We start from the raw sequence: 16,946 nt of genomic DNA, 5'->3' as shown, positions 1-16,946 counted from the left end.
CAACTGCTGAATCCACCACAGAAGTTCAACCTTGAGACACAGGAGAAGAATAGGAAAGTCTAGAGGATGCATATGCTGAAGCCACACCAACTGCAGAAACCACAAACTTCCTCTTGTGGAGCCTGGCCAGAGGAAGCATCAGAATGGTGGAAGCCATGAACCCCAGAGCTGTCAGAATCTCCCTGGCTGAAATGGAGGCCATGAGAAGAAGAGTTTGAAAGAAAGAAATGAGAGTTGATGCCTTTTGGATGAGGCAGGGATACCAGCATTGGCACAGTTTGAAACCTGCAACCCCGAAGGACATTATCTTGAGAACAAGTCTGGGAAGACTTGTTGAAGTTTATTATGAACCCAGGCTCTGAAGAAGCGCTTGTAAACTGAAAATTTTGCAAAAGGACCTCTGGAGCAGACTCTGAATCAGCAGTTCGTCCAAATAAGGAACGATTTGAAGCCTGCCAAAGGCAATCTCATGAGCGAGGCATTTGGTAAACACCCTTTGGGCAGTAGAATGGGCAAACCACAGAACTGAAAATGCCGGGAAGCAACAGAGAAATGCAAAAATATCCTGAAAAGAAGATGGATCGAAATATGGAGATAAACATCCTTGAGGTCCAGAGACACCAGAAAGGCCTGAGGGAGCAAGAGAGGAAAAAGGGACTGAAGGGACAACATCTGAAAGGAAGGCACCTTCAGAAAGGTGTTTCAGATGGAAGAGGTCTAGAGTAGGTGTCCAAGTGGGCACTAGAAATATTCTGAAATAAAACCCTTTTCTCCTTTGGGACACTGGCACTTCTTGAATAAGTACTCTTAGACAATAGGTCCCAAAGAACCTCTGGGGGGGGGGGGGATCTGTTCCTGAGGAGGCTGAGGAATGCCCATAAAAGGATAGGAAATCCAGACCATGACCCTTGATAGATGAGTGACAAACCCAAGAATTCTGGATGATCCGGAGCCAAACAGAGAGCGAGAGAGGCAGAGAGGAATGTGGCTGGGAATGGGTGGATAGTCGGAGAGTAGCTAGTTTGTCAGGAAAGGAAGGCTTAAGAATCCCTGCAGTCTGGCTTTAGCAGGCGGAGTCAGTTTACTACCCTTTTTACCTTTAGAAGGAGGGCGAGACTGCCTACAAACAATAGTTGGCGTTGAAATTTAGGCACAGGAGAAGCAAAGACATGCTTAAGCTCCTGTAAAGCCTCCCCTTTGTTCTGAAGAGACTTAAATAAACCAGCAGCCATTTCACAAAACAAGTATTATCCAGAGGAGCATCCAGCAACTTGGCCTTGATATCAGGCAAATGTTGAAGCTGAAGTCAGGAATATCCCCTCGGAACTGAACCAGAAGCAGCAGCCCGGAATATCCCCTCGGAACTGAACCAGAAGCAGCAGCCCTTTAGGCATTTGCAGCATCATAACTACACTTTGATAGAATGACAAACTACCTGTAAGGAAGTCCCAGGTAAGGTAAGAGCAGAAGATTTACCCTCTTGAGTCTGGAAGATCAGAAAGAACCTGACGGGCCTGAGAAAAGAGCCAAGACATACCTAGAAATATGGATCTGATGATGGCTCTAAAAGCCAGGGTAGAGGGGAAGTATAAATAATCTCACCCAGCCTATCCATGGTGCTACTGTCTTTGTCAGAAGGCAGTAACTTGGATGAGGGAAGCAACTGAGATGGCTTATCAGAGGCTACAGACACCACAGAGAGGTCAGCAGCAGGACATTTAAACAAAAGAACAATGCTCAGGCACATCAGACTGGGAGCAGGGGACAGAGAATCCGGTGCTTTAGAGGCAGTGGAAAAAGCATCCAATATAGCAGGCAAGACTGGAGGAATGGCTGCAAGTTTTGGAGATTCCATGTTCAGTAACTCATAGTATCTCTTATGGATATCTGAAACCTGGGCACAATCCTACTTTTTAAAAAGTCCATCATCCTAGAGATTGTGTCCCCAAAGGAAGTTTAAGTACTTGGTGTATTATCAAGTTTAAGTACTTGGTGTATTATCACAACCAGATGTTTGACATCCTGTAATTCATAATGGTTTCGATTTAAATTACTTTATCTGTAAGTAAAAATGAGCGTGCACACTCCAAATTACTGTTGTACCACATAGCTTTGAAAGCTGGAGGTTGTCAAACAATCGGCAGTGGACAGCACTTGGCGTGCTTTTTCAAAACACACTGCCTACAACCATGTGGTGTGTTACACTGACCAGAACAGCAGGGGAAGTGTGAACCTGCAAGTGTTTTACTACTTTGTAGTGTTGTTAAAATGAGCTTCCTACATCAGCACAACCTTTTGCTTGTACTAACTGCAGTTAAAATTGCTAGTCTTAACACTGCATTTTTCAGGCACCCTTTCAATGTAGAACTGGCACGACCATGGAGTTTTCACCATCGCTAAACTCCAATTTTGAAATTGGGAATCTGTTTACAGCAGGTGTTTAGATTATAGCTATTCAGGACATGCTGGTCATTTAAAAAAAAAAAAAAAAAAAAAAAAACTGTTGGGGATGCAACCAGAGATATGAATGCGTCGTTTCATCTTTATCACTGATGCTTGCAGAGTGTTTTCCAAAGGCAAATTAACTTGCAAAAGAAATACAGGAAAAAAATGCACTGAGGAAAAAAAATGCATTGGGGAACAGAAAGGAAGTGGGGATCAGATTTAGTAGTATCGAGGGCCACTGTACAGAAGTGATGATACAACTACTGCAGGTTTCCACAGAAAATGTGCAGAATTATAGGATGGCAAAAATCTGGTTGCGATTTTAATACACAAGTACTAAAATTTCTTCAGAGGGATTGTCAAGAGTATGAGAATCTTCCTCTTCAGACCTGTAGTCTAAAGGAGAAGGAGTCTGGGTAGAACAAGCAAAGGAGTCCTCATCAGAATCCACCTCAGAAGAATGGAATTCTCTGGGCCTTTTAGGGGAAGGGGTGGACCATTGAGGAGCAGGAATAGAAGCCCCTTGAGGAGGCCGCAGCGACGGTTAAAGCATTAAATAACCCCTTAGTAAAGGCCTGCCGCTCACTTTGTGGATCCCTAGGAGCAGAAGAGACATGGTTAGATTTCTGTTGCTTCTTCAAAGGGACAGCCTTCCTGGAAACCTGAGAAGGCCTATACTTGGGACAGCATTCCCCAACTGCAGTAGGAACCTCTTCCCGAAAGAGAAACTGCATAACCCCATTAGACCCCTTGGAAACAGTCAACCATGGTTCCCTCTGAATGCCCAAAACGGACGCCTGCAAACCCTCGCCTGATGTGCTGCCTGCCAAATCCTTACCGGCCTCCAAACCAGATGCGGTAGAAAAATCTGACAAAACCAGGTGAGCCTCTGGGTGCATAATAACCTCAGGAGAAACACCTGGCAGAGGCTGGACAGTGGAAGATTCCAGCCTTACCTTGCGCACCTTTCCAGATGGCTGACCCTCTGGGCAGGAAGTTCCATCCATAGTACTCGCAGCAATAAGCTTAAGCTGCTTGTTCTCAAGGTGCAAGGAAAGCGAAGAAAGCCTACTACGAAGACTTTTGGGGACAAATGCCTGACAAGTTGAACAAGTCGTATGGTCGTGAGCAGCACCAAGGAAAGACTCTCTGTCATGACTGTTTGTTTTTATGGGGAATCAGTCTCACACTGGCATTTACCCTTCCTGGATGACAAACTCCAGACAGCACTAAACAAAACTGATAAAGTAACCAAAAACCCAACTGAGTACTTATCTGCACCTGTGAGGACTCCAGCAAAACAGGAGCAAGCACATAAAAAGCTAATAAACAGAAAAATGGCAAAAAAAACCTGATGTATGCAACAGACCAGCGGTTAAAACTGCTTTCAGAGTGGCGGCCAAGTTCCGAGGATGGTACACCTGAACATCACCTTTATGCCCTATCTCACACACAATAAATAAGCAGGTGATGTTCAGCGTACCTTTTAAAGCAACGGAAATCTTTTTGTAAACTGGCCGGATGGAGAGCTTCATGGCAGGGAATTGCATCAGTAAGGAATACTGCAGTGGTGAATGTAAGGACATCTCCTGTTCCAATTTAATTGTGACCTGTGTATCACTATATGTGAGAGAAAATGTAAGTCTCACTTTGTGTTCAAAATAGCATGTGTGGAGTGAGTGTATTTGAATGAACTGAAACCTATATAATCCAAAGAATTTTGGGAAAATGTGCAGTTGCTAAAAAAAAAAAAAAAAAAAAAAAAGTTGTGACCTGAAGTAGGAAAACTCCAAGATTTGCTTATTTGATAAAATAATCAAAAACAACAAAACTTCCAGCAGGGAAATCACACGCTAACATTAAACATAAATACATTTTGCTGTTCTCGCTTAAAAACTTATGTGAGTAAAAAAAGCCTACTACTACTGCCTGCTAAAAAATATCGATCATCAATTTTAAAAAATACACATCAAACCTTCTCTTCTTTCCACTACTATCACTATACTACTATCAAATGACGGGAAATTAAAAAAAAAAAGTACAGCCAACATGACAATACTTTGAAGCATGTTTTGACAAAATTATATTATTTCGGCTTGATTTTTGAAAATGCCCACCTCAGGTGAGGTGATTCCATACCCACCTTTTGTTTCAATGGCAGCAATTTTTTTTGAGCTTAGTAACAATACTATATGAAGTTTAATTTTAGGAGTTTTAAGGAAGAAAGAAGAAAGGAAAGTGAATGAAAGTATTTTGATTATATGATACTTTGATTAAAAATATGTTGATGCCAAATTAATATGGAGAGATAGAGGAGAATTATATTTGTTAGAAGACTGCTTGAATTGAACAAGAAGAGAAAAAAAAAAAGGGATGTAAAAAAATGAAAAAAAAAAGTTTAGTAATACTCCAGAAAGACAGGGACATTAGCAGATTTAGATGCAATAGGTGTATACATCCCAATTACCCATTGTTAAGCACTTAAGGACCTGAAAAATGATAATACCCTTGTTATAAGACCGGCAGATAAAAGGGACCAATTGTCCCTATGGATTCATTGATTATATAAGAAGGATGGGAACCCTATTGGGAGACCTCCTCATATCTAAAGATAGATACTAGCATCTAACAGTATTATGAAGGAACTATATGACTATTTTAAGTGAACAAAGTTCCTATTGGACTTATATGACTATATGAAACAATTAGAGGATGATGCCCATTACATTTTTATAGCGCTGACGTTTGAGTCTTTTTTTTGTAATCCCAATGAGATTTAGGTACAGACAGTTTTATTTAATAACATTTTTATGTTTGGAGATGATATTTTTTTTTAGGAGATGGCGATTAGCTATGCACGTCATGTGCCAAGAGCCCAACCTAACCTTGTTATGGAAGAGACATTCCTTTTAGACAATTTTAGTTTCAGGAACGAGGTTTTTTGAAACAGTTGGTTTTTTTTGTTTTTTTTTTTTTTTTTGGAGGAGAGAGAGGAGAGAGAGGCATGACTTGTTGAATATGAAAATTTGACTGAATGACTTCTTTTCTTTTTTTTACTTTACTTCACATTCCTCATATTCATCATTTGGTATTTAGATGTATTATGTAGTAAGTAATAATAAAAATGCATACACAAATGTGCATAGGAAGAACACACTATTCTTATATAGGATAGTATGCATCCTATGTATCAAGTTATGTATGTTATGAAAGGCCTTGGATAAAGGCCAGATAATGAGGGACCCTACTAATGAAACCTGGTAGATGAAGGTAAAGGATTTGAAGGCAGAAGATTCATAAAAAATGTTGAAAGCCTCAGAAACACCAGGGCAAAAACCCTACTACTTGAGCCTTTACCAGCTTTAGTACTGAACAGTTCTCCTCCAAATCCAAATAAGAGCATCCATGAAGATTCAATGGATCTGAAACGACTATGGGGGAAAAATTGGGGGATTTACTGTTGCTACCCTGATATATAGGAGATATAGTGGGTCATGTCCCAAGCATATATATAAAAAAATCAACCCTTTAAAAGAGATACTGTGTAAACCCAGGAACAACTTAGGTACAGAGACTTAAATGTAATCAGTGTTTATTTATCAATGAGACAGTAACTTTTATTCATCATCACACACAGCGCGTTAGTTTTATTTTACACTGAGACTTCATGAAAGTTCAAATAATTCTATGTTGGCAAAACCAACAGGTCACTTAGAGAACGATTAGGGAACACATCTACCACATTAGGACAGCTTCAGTGGTGAATGCCTTGGCAAAAAATCATAAAGAGAGGAGGACCAGTCATTTTAAATTTTTTTCATTCAGAGATTATTACCGAAGAATAAGAGAGGGATATAAGATTGAGGGCAGAGCATTACCCAGGCCTGAATGACAAAGTACAGGTTAGTCTTCCTTAGGAAAGGGAAACTGTATGTACCAAAACAGCAGAATAGTAGTTTCACCCCTTAGTATATGATGATAGCAGAGCAGGCCTGGTTAACAATTGTATGATAGGAATATGCACATATAGACTCATCATTTTTTCACACATTCCTTTCCCCTCATCCATTTATCATGTCCCTTTCCCCTTTTTTCCTTTGGTTTCATCCCCTATCTTCCCCTTTTTTTTTCTTTCCTTTTTCTTTTTTTTCTTTTTCTCTCTCTTTCTTCTCTCTTTCTCTTCTTTCTCTTGCTTGGGTGTTTACATTTTACACTTACATTCCCACATCCACCTTATAATAAGAGCTGTGGTCTGCTTCATTATCTTGGGTTGTATTTAGAGTATTTATATGTGAGTTTTTTTTGTTCTGTTGTATTTCTATTTTTCTGGAGAGGTCCAGGTCTCCACTGGTGTTTTTTTCAGCAGGTGAATTACTTTTAGTTAATTGCCTTTGTGTAATGACTTTATTAACCAATGGGAGGGATGATATATTATAAAGATAGCTGTGTTGAGTTATTTGATAAAATGTTTGTCTCGTGATATGCACTGGGTTTGGCATGGTTCATGCTTTAAAATTCATGCAAGTTGCTTATTGTACTGTTAAGTGCAGATTTTTTTTTCTTTAGTAGTTTCCATACTTTTTTTCAGCATCTAGAATTGCTCATTAGTAACTGGAGTGCAGGGGATATCCTCAGTTAAAGTAGTAAGTTTGCTGAGCTAGACTGTGGCAAATGTATTGCAAACTGACACTGTAGTACCTTCCAGAGGTTTGAATTAGCAGTAATAGACCCATCAATACTGGGCACATGGCCAAGGATGGTGTTCTCAGAATCTAACTTCAAAGACTGAAACAGTACTAATTGAACTCTAATTGCACCCTGACTTAGCAGTGGAGTCCATTCCCATTTATAGTATTTGAAACGGCAAAACACTTGTAGAAAATTTAAGTCAAGAGTAAGGTCTCTACAACCAAAACGGTTCAAATATGCAAAAGAATCAGTCTTCCATTTTGCTAACCAGAACTGTTTGGCCAAACTGCAATAACTGATTGATTTAGTTGCTGCCCTTCCCCAGACCTCTCCAGAAGTAACAGCTGTGAAGTAAAAATAGTCGGCTGCAATTTACAAAATGGTAACCATGCCAAACAAAAATAATTTGCTACTACAGAGGTATTGTAAAGATTGAGCATCTCCAGTCCAAACCCTCTCCTATGAGGGTATGTCTGATAGAGGGTTAAACTCCTGTTTTTCACTGGTTCTGAGCCGTATGCTTTATGCTACATATGTGGTATATAAATGTGTTAAGGTTGCAAGATTTGGTATGTATTTATACCAACACTCATGGTTTTGTATGCCTTTCCTTTTTTGTTGCAGAGAATGTTGTGGCATTGCCATTGGGATCCCTTTCTTCTGGTGGCTGAGAGTCAGACTGCTGGCAAGGCTCTTGCTGTTGTAGATGCAAAGTTTCATCTCCAGTGCTCCTCTACAGTGACCTAGAGGAGTTGCTGAAAACTGTAGCCCCAACAAGATTCTGGTGGTGGAGAGAAAGTTTTCTTCTAGCTATCTGTGCAAGGTGACAATCCAGAGGTCTTCTCCTTGGGGAGAATACACACTGCCTTGGGCCCCCCTGCAGAAATCTTTACTCCCATTTTGACCATGTATTGAGGTGGTCAGAGGAAGATATCTAGTTTGGCACATCAGCTGTTTTGAAAAGGAAGTGGCCATAGCCAATGGGCTCCTACCACCCTTCAGCAACCCCCCCCCCCTGCTGAAAGAGTCCTCCATAAAGTTCAGAGGATTAGAAGGATTGGGGTGTTTAGTATGAACAAAGCCGCAGGGCAACAACATTACGCCAGCAGTCTAAACTCCATCTTGGAGTTCTTTTGTAGGTCAGTAGAGAGTTTGGTTTAGTGGATGAACTGTTACCTAATGATGGTGAACTTCAGGTTCGATTCTCTGTACCAGATCCTCCTTCCAGTTAGTTTACTGGGGAAGTAGGCATAATGGTTAAGGTGCTTACCTTACAGATGCAAGGTGCAGGGTTTGATTCTTACATGGGGTAACTGGCTGGGCTTAAAATGACCCAAAAAGGGCAGTTACTTGGTATTAATCTAGGAACCTGGGAATCTAGAATCACCCTGTAGCTTGTTCTTCCTAGTCTGTGCAGAGGAAACTGGATGGGATTTATAGATTTTTATGTGCAGGTAACTGTCTTGATCAAGGTACAGGCACATTTCCTACGCTTTCATAATTGATGCTGTTGCTATCCGTTTAGAATGTTTTTCTGTTTGGCCTCATGACCCCCTTTCACTGGGGGGGGGGTATATGTTACTGATCTATAGGCAGAGGTGGACTTGCGTGGCAAAGGAAAATGTCTGCTTTACATCTTTCCAAAATTTATCATGACTTCATAAAGAGCGAGAGTTCCATCTCATTCTCTGAACTGTTTTTTTTTTTTTTATGTGGAAAAGTCCAATACTATGAGGCAAACAGCTGAACATTTCTATGAAGATCTGGACAGTTGATAAGTATAAGAGACCGCCAAGATTTAAGGAGGGACAGCTCAGCCATACAAGGAAAATCTGATGCGTTTGTTAGCAATGAAGTTCCCCACACTGAGTGGCTGCAGTTTATGCATTTTCCTGTTGAAATGTGTACAACTGCATCACATGTCACTGACTGTGTAAACAGTTCAGCACACGTAATCTCTTAGTAACTCCCATTATGTTTTTTAGGAGAACCTGTCTTATTACTATAATCATGAGTACTTCCTGATTTTCTTGTCTGATGTGCTTGTCTGTGTGCATGTGTTCTGTGTATATACAGTTTTGCTGTGTATTTTATGTGAAAACTTTAAATCCTATTTCTCACCAAGGTCTTTTTTAACAAAAAGGAATAGTATGTCAGAAGAATGCCAGCTAAAAGCCCATAGAAAGTCTTTGTGATGACACTAATAGTGAGGGTTTCAAAAGTCATTCATGTGGGTGGGTGGGTGTGTAATAAAAATGTATAATACACACACAAGCTGTGGGTAAGTGCAAAATTGTGAATCACAGAAATGAGTAAAAAGATTTGATGTTGGTGTGATTCTGACTTTTTGTAGCCCATGGTATGTCATTTAACTGGATATGACAGTAAAGCCTGGGTTAACATGGATAATGTTGCTGTTTTGTGCAAGAGAGGCTTCTGTTCAGCCCCAGCTGGGTTTCAGGCATAATTTATTGCTGTGTGGTGGGATTACAACAGCTGCTGTAGGGTCTTTACAAATGCAAAAAAGCTGTCAGTGTTTATTTCATCAGGCGCACAACTGATGAGGCCAAGCCGAAGGAATCCATAACAGCATGTGCACACAATGAGCTTGACATAAACATGCTGCAGTACACTTTTCAAGAGGGGCAAATTTTTCATAGTTTGTTCTTGGCCAATTCCCCCCAAGAAAAAGGAGCTGTAACAGCCTGTCTACTGTGCATGTATGCCTTGCCTTTACCTTTTAGTTGTAGCCAAGATTTGTATGTCCACTTCTTTTTTGTGGACAGCTGCATACTCCCCTACCTCACACAGAATTGGTTGTAATGCAAAGTTGGCTGAAAGTGCATGCATGGTAATACTTCAGTACTGCTGGGTTGGGCTTTATACCATTTTGTTCAGTGACAGTGGGCCAACACAGCAAAAAGGAGCCCTTTGTAACTCGTAAGCATCTCTGCATTTGGAATTCTTCTGCAGCAAGACTACTATAGCACGTTACAAAACATTCAGGAAAAATTAAATCTGAGCTTTGTTTGCACTTAAAATTGCACCAATTGTCCATATAATTTGAGCCAGTGAGCACAAGATCCATGGACTAACATGCTGCCAGTCTGAACATGGGTGTCTCATCTGTGGGTCTGTGTTCACATGGGTGTTTAATTCTGCGTCAACTTATTTTGTAGAAGTGCTGTGCTGGTCACTAGAAAGAGATTCTTCGAAGAAACAAATTTGAAGAATGTTTGACTCATGGAGGCTGAGTTGTATTTTCTAGCACTGTGTGAATTCCATTAAGGAACAAGATTCGGGGGAAATGTTTTTAATTGGAGAGTAGAAAATAAAATTTAATCGGAGAGTAGAAAATAAAAGTATGTAAATGGTAGGATTTTGTTTTTTTTTTACCTCCAGTTTTGACTGTTAATTTGTCTGTAATGCCTACAGTCATTTCTCTGGGTCAACTGTAGTCTCCTGGGTATCCAAAAATTCTACTTATGTGATGTAGTCTTCTGTAAGCCATAGTGGTGGGTGGTGGTTGGCATTCTTTTTTCTGATGAATGTGCTTGGGAAGATACCCCCCCCCCCTACCGGAATGTGATTTTGACTGTTCTTGCATCTGCTTGTCCAATCGTGTGTACCTTGGTTATCTTAGTGACCCCTTGTGCTGCTAGTGTACCAGGTGTCTGCACTGATGCCGCAGCTAGTACTGCCACTGGTATCCTTCATATTTAATTGTCCATCTGCCAATCTGCCAGTGACGTCTTACCTGCAGAATCTGCCATCACTTTACTAGAGAAGGTTCTGTCTGCCATCTGTTAAGGTGTTGGCTCCTTGCATCTTTTTATTGCCTTCAGTGCAATTCTGCCCCCCCCCCCCCCCCGCCCCTTGAGTATGTTGATTAATTCTTTTCCCTTCATCTTTTGCATTTGGCTTTCCAGTTTGATCATCTGCCATGTGGTTATTGCCGGCCGTCTACTCCCAGCCCAAGCGCGCTTTTTAATAAGTCTGTACAGAATCCTATGCTAAAACTGGGACTGCATTTGGGTACATATTAATTGTATCTGCTTGTAACCTCCCCATCCCAAGTGGGGCAAATGTAAGCAGAATCGCCCAGTTTCTGAGTTTGGATCAAAATCACATTGAAGAGTTGTAGTCCTTGTTAGCATTAGGACCACCTGGCGCGCACAACTTTCCAGGCTGCTTAATCTCCTTCCTGATGGCCTGCTTATGGCAAATAGTAATTTTTTCCTTCTTGGTTTGCTTGTACATGTGGAGCTAAATTTTTCAGGTAAAATTTCATGGCTTGAGCATCTTTCACCATCTTGTCTATTGTACTTCCTGGATCATGTTTGAGTTTCAGTGGGTTTGTTTAAAAAACATTCCAATATCCTACTAGTGTCTTCTGCAGACCTTTTATCCTTTGGGAGATTCAGTGGTGTGGTACCTCAGGAAGCAGGGCTGCAGTTATTACTTTTCCTTCTGAAAAGACCTTGTAGATCTGGCAGTGGAATTCTAAGGCAGATGTTCTCTGCCTTTCTAGAGGAGATCAACATTCTGATTCAACAAATCTGAGCTGGTAAATTTCCCTGTGAGGAGCCCCAAAGACCATTCACAACAAAAATTTTTTATACTAAAAACATCGTGGAAGAAGTGGTCCCAACACACTTCTTCCTAATCCTTGTTTTTTTTCTGGCAGGTTGCTGTCACACACAAGCAGAAGTAAAGACATGTATAAGTTAGACATCCAAAAAAAGTTCTCTCTGCATTCATACCACTTCATTGATCAAGGAATTTATTCTCAAAGTCCAGGAATTTTTTGCTGCTGCTTGTTGACTACACTGGTTGTTTTCCTTGCTTCACCAGTTACTTCTTGCACCTCTGCTGCATCTTTGCTTCCTTGTTGCATGTGCTTTACTAGTCTGAAATTATTGGGATTGCCATGGTTTTTAAGCTGAAGTTAAGCCTTGGCTGCTGTAGTCATCCGTTTCTAGGTCAGACTAGTTCTTAGCTAATGGTTTTGCTCATTAATGTTCTGCCAGCAGGCTTGGTGTGTAGTACTTGGAGGAGCACTTAAATAATTTCACACAAAACGTGGCACTTCTGTCAGTGTCTGATTTTCAGTAGTTCTGGATTATAGATGCTTTCCTGATAACTTTCCCCATCAGCATATCGGCATTTCTTTTGTCCCTTCAACACCCCTCCCCCAAAACACTTGGCAACCCTTCGTTTGTAAGGCCCTCTTCTGTGATGCATTCTTTTTGGGCCATTTCCTATCAGTTGTTCCAGCTTTGTCTGTATCCTAAGGGGAAATTTCACAGTTCCTCTGTTTAGCCCACTCTCTACTAAATTAGTATTTTAACTCTGTGGTTATGCAGTACTGGGGAAAGAGCATTTCCCTACCTCTGGGAGTGTGCAGTCTCTCGCCTCCAATGGCAAACTTTGGTTATAGTCAAATTTGGTTTTGGTTTTACTTACTCCTGTCTGTTGGTCTGTGACTCTGTGTGACATATTTGGGTATATATGATTATCTTTGTGTTTTACTGTTGCAATCATCACACTTGGGTTATCTGCCTGCAGGTAGCCCTCAGTTTGCCCGAATACCAGAGACTTAGTATTTCTGCATTGGTTGCTGTCGCTCCAGGACTGACGTCAGGGGTATAAAAACAGGCAACCGGCACCATTACATCAGTTTTCTTGCAGAGTACCCCAAAGCAGAAACAGTTGGTAAGTGCCGGTCAGCCGTTGCCTGAATTTCATTTTACGAATTGAATAATCCTGAAGTCTTCTAAAGCAAAGTACCCCGTTGGGGATCCTTTTTTTCTTGTTCTAACTGATGTCGGAAAAAGTTAACAATTGTCTTGCCTGTGGAAAAGCAAATGCCTCTGAGATTTCCATTCTTACTGCGTCACCTGTTTAGGCCCAGACCACAATGTACTTCGCTGTCGGTTTTGTGCTTTGTTCAACGCCTGAACCATTAGTCATCTGGCTCTCGGTCGCTAAATTATTTCGCTCTGTATATCCGTATTCCGAAATGGCTTCAGTAAGCCATCCAACTACCGATTTTATTCCGAAAAACTTAAGGATAAAGACCGAGAGGCCGCATAGGTCCAAAGCTGCCGACGATGTTTCCGTTAAGCTAGTCGCCAGTGTGCTGGTACTCTGAGGTGTTTTTGCAGCCCCTGATGCCTGCATCTGTGGATTCGCAGGCCTCTACCGAGACCCATTTGGAATCCAGTATGCTGGGAGACTCTTCTTAGACTATGGAACCTGTGGATGTCTCTACCTTGGATGGGTCCGGAGCCGCTGTGCAGGCACTGGCTTCTGAGGCAGTTCTTCGCTCAACCGATGTTCAGACTTCTTCTTTTATCTAAAACTACTGTGTTTTTTAGGCCAAGAGTACGAGCTACGCCTAGAAAACCGACCGAAGTGTGTGCACCTGCTCCCATGCCACAATGACAGATGCTTAGAATGGCAGAAGACCTTATTACGCTGATTAGGGGAAGTCAGCCTTCCCCTGCTAAGAGGAAGTGAGACCTGTCCCCGGCAGCTTCTACAGACCAGAAGTCCGATAACTCTGAGGCTTCTGATTATGAAGACATGCCCTTATCTGCTTATGAGGATTCAGATGCAGAGGAATCCATTCTTCCTGCCTCTCCTCCAGAGGATTTTTCTTTTGGTGAAACCTTGCATACTTTGAGAGCATTTCCATTGGGAATGCCAAGACTATCCTCAGTCCAAAAAGAGAGACTGAGAATTCTTAGATTTGCCTCAGGACAGGCCTTTAGCAATACCCCCTGTCCTGGATGTTGATTATTATGTTTTATGGAATCCAGTCTTACTCCTGATACTTTGCCTCCTGCCCCTAGGAAACCAGACTGGTACTGCAGAGTAACTGACACACTCAAATTTCTTTTCAAGAATCCTACTGCTCACCCAGAGATAATTTCCCAGGGGCCTAAAGGTATCAAGGCAACTACAGGTAAGAATCCCACCCCTTCGGACAGGGATTCCAGAGCTTTGGATAGATGGGGTAAAAAGGGTATGTACCTCTGCAACTCTTGCTATTGGGGCATTGAATTGTCAGTTTCACATGCTGAAGTACCAGCAACATATTATGGAACTTATTAAACAAAAAATGGCAACCTTTACAGACTGTGCAGAAAATAAAGGATTGCAGGAGCTTATGCACTCTGCAAGCATACTTTGCAGTGTGGCTTTGACATCCTAGAAGCATCTTGCCGGGCAGCAGTCACTGGCTCTGTACTGAGAAGACATGCTTGGCTCAAGGAGCAGACCTTGCCAGACCATGTCAAATCAAAGTTACTAGACGCTCCTTTGAACAAGGATAGTTTGTTTGGCTCCAAAGCAGAAGAGGGTCTTAAAAAGATACAAGAAAAAGCCAAGTCTATGCAGACTGTTGGAATTCTTACAAGTGCAACCCCCTAGATTCAGTAGGCATTGCCCTTCCAAACATTGGTCCTTTCCAGGCCTTCTCAAATTAGACCCAGGGGAAACCGACATCCCAGACTTCAGTTTCAGGGTATGCAGAGATCTAAGCAATGGAGTGCCTCCACCCCTAAAGCAAGGAGTGGTAAGCCACCTCCTTAGGGAAAAAAACTCACAATGACTTCTTTACTCCACTCCCCAGCCCTGCCCAATTGCTTGTGCCCCTAGGAGGAAACTTGCCCTTAATGCAAAAAACTGTATGTCCATCACACAAGACAGATGGGTCCTCCAACATTGTATCCCAGGGGTACAAATTTTATTTCCACTCTGCCAACCCCAAGAGGGCTTCCAGACCTTCCTCCAAGCCAGTGGGCAGAGGCTCAAAGCCAAGTTCTTTCCCTGTTCAATATCAGAGCTTCAGCCGGATCCAGTAGAACAGAGAGGTCAAGGATTCTACTCCAGACTCTTCCTGTTACCCAGAAAAGAGGGCTCTTTGCGCCCAATCCTGGATCTTTCAATTCTCAACACCTTCCTGGTGGTACCAAAATTCAAAATACTTACCCTGCAACAGCTTCTTCCTATGCTAGCCAAGGATGCCTGGTAAATCACCCTAAACTTTAAAGAAGCCTATCTGCACATTGTGTCTACATTTCAGGGCTGGATATATGCATGATCAGTTCTCTGCGCTTCACTTTGGCTTATCCACTGTGCCCACAGTATTCACAAAATACCTGGTTCCAGCTATCGCCTACTACAGGCAGAGAAATGTCCAAATTTACCTGTACTTGGACGACTGCCTGATTCAGACGGACAGTCGGGAATTGCTGTTGCAGCACCTGACATTTGTGAAAAACCTTCTCACTTCCTTTGGGTACACAATCAACGAAAAGAAATCAAAACTGGTACCCAGTCAAGATTGTATTCCTTGGAGCAAGCTTGGACACCATCCCAGATGGCATTCCTCACTTCAGAAAAACAAGTCTGTCTGTCTGACAGCCTACTTCAAACAAATGGCCACCAGAACCCAGCTGTCCTGCAAGAAAAAATGCTGCAGGTCCTAGGCTTCATGGCCTCATGTATACTGCTAATTCCATATGCAAGACTGCATATGAGGAAACTTCGATGGTACTTAAGTCTTTGGTGCCAACATTCTCAGGAGCTGGAAACGGTCATTCCTATCATACCCTGTCTGACAGAGTTCCTGTGGTGGGCAGAAGCATGCAACCACAACAAGGGACTGTCTTTTTTACTCAACCCCAAGCCACCCAGACCCTAACCACAGACTCAACAGATTATGCCTGGGGAGCACACTTGGACGACGAATGCATTCTGGGCCTCTGGAGCCCAAGTCAAATTCATCTGCACATCAACCAAAAAGAGGTGCTAGCAGTGCAGAACGCCCTGACAGCTTTCAGGTCCCTACTCTTTCCAGGAAAATTTCTAATAAAAACACAACAACACCACAGTTATGTGGTAAATCAACAAGCAAGGGGGAACCCACTCTGCAGGTTAGCCATGGCCCTGTGGAACACTGCCTTGGACTTGCAGGCTCAATTCCTGCCAGGCAGTCAAAACTTACTGGCAGACTACTTAAGCAGAAATCTCCTAGACCCACACGAATGGCAGTTGGAGCCCCGCACCCTCAACCTTCTGATTCAGAAATGGGGGACCCCAGAGGTGGATCTCTTTGCCTCCCCCAACAACCACCAGCTCAGCAAATTCTGCACTAGGAACCCTCACAGCAGGGCCTGGAAAGTGGATGCCCTATCCTTTCGGTGAGTAAATCTCTAAATCCTATGCCTTTTCCTCTCTGCCCCTTCTCTCAAGAGTATTACTCATGACAGGACAGTCCAAGGACAATTCCGATTGCCCTGGACTGGCCACACCAGCACTGGTACCCACTCCTGCGCAGCCTCTTACTGGTGCCACCCTGGCACCTACACCAGAACCCAACCCTGCTCTCTCAGCAGGAGGGAAATATTTTGCATCCGCAACTGAAAACTCTAAATCTTGCAGCCTGGCTTCCTTGAATTCTCCCACAGCAACCCCTAAGCAAACAAGTGCTGGACGTCATTCTTGAAGCCAGAAGACCCAGTACAAGAAAATCCTATGCTGATGAATGGAAAAGGTACTGCTTCTGGATTCAATTTAAGGGAAAGGACACTACCCTGCCTCTAATCCTGGATTACTTAGCAGATCTACTCCACAAAGGCCTGTCATTTTTCCTCCATTAAGATATATGCCTTGGCTGTTTTAGCTCATTACAACACTGAGCCACCCCTCTTCTCACACCCCCTTATCAAACAGTTCCTGAGAGGGGCAAACAACTTAAGGCCACCAAGGAGAGCAACCCACCCCTGCTTGGGACCTTAACT

This window comes from Protopterus annectens, chromosome 3.part0 (genome assembly GCF_019279795.1).
Source record: "Protopterus annectens isolate FY-2018-M chromosome 3.part0, PAN1.0, whole genome shotgun sequence".
Classification (NCBI taxonomy): Eukaryota; Metazoa; Chordata; order Ceratodontiformes; family Protopteridae; genus Protopterus; species Protopterus annectens.
Note: the sequence above shows the minus strand (reverse complement) of the source record.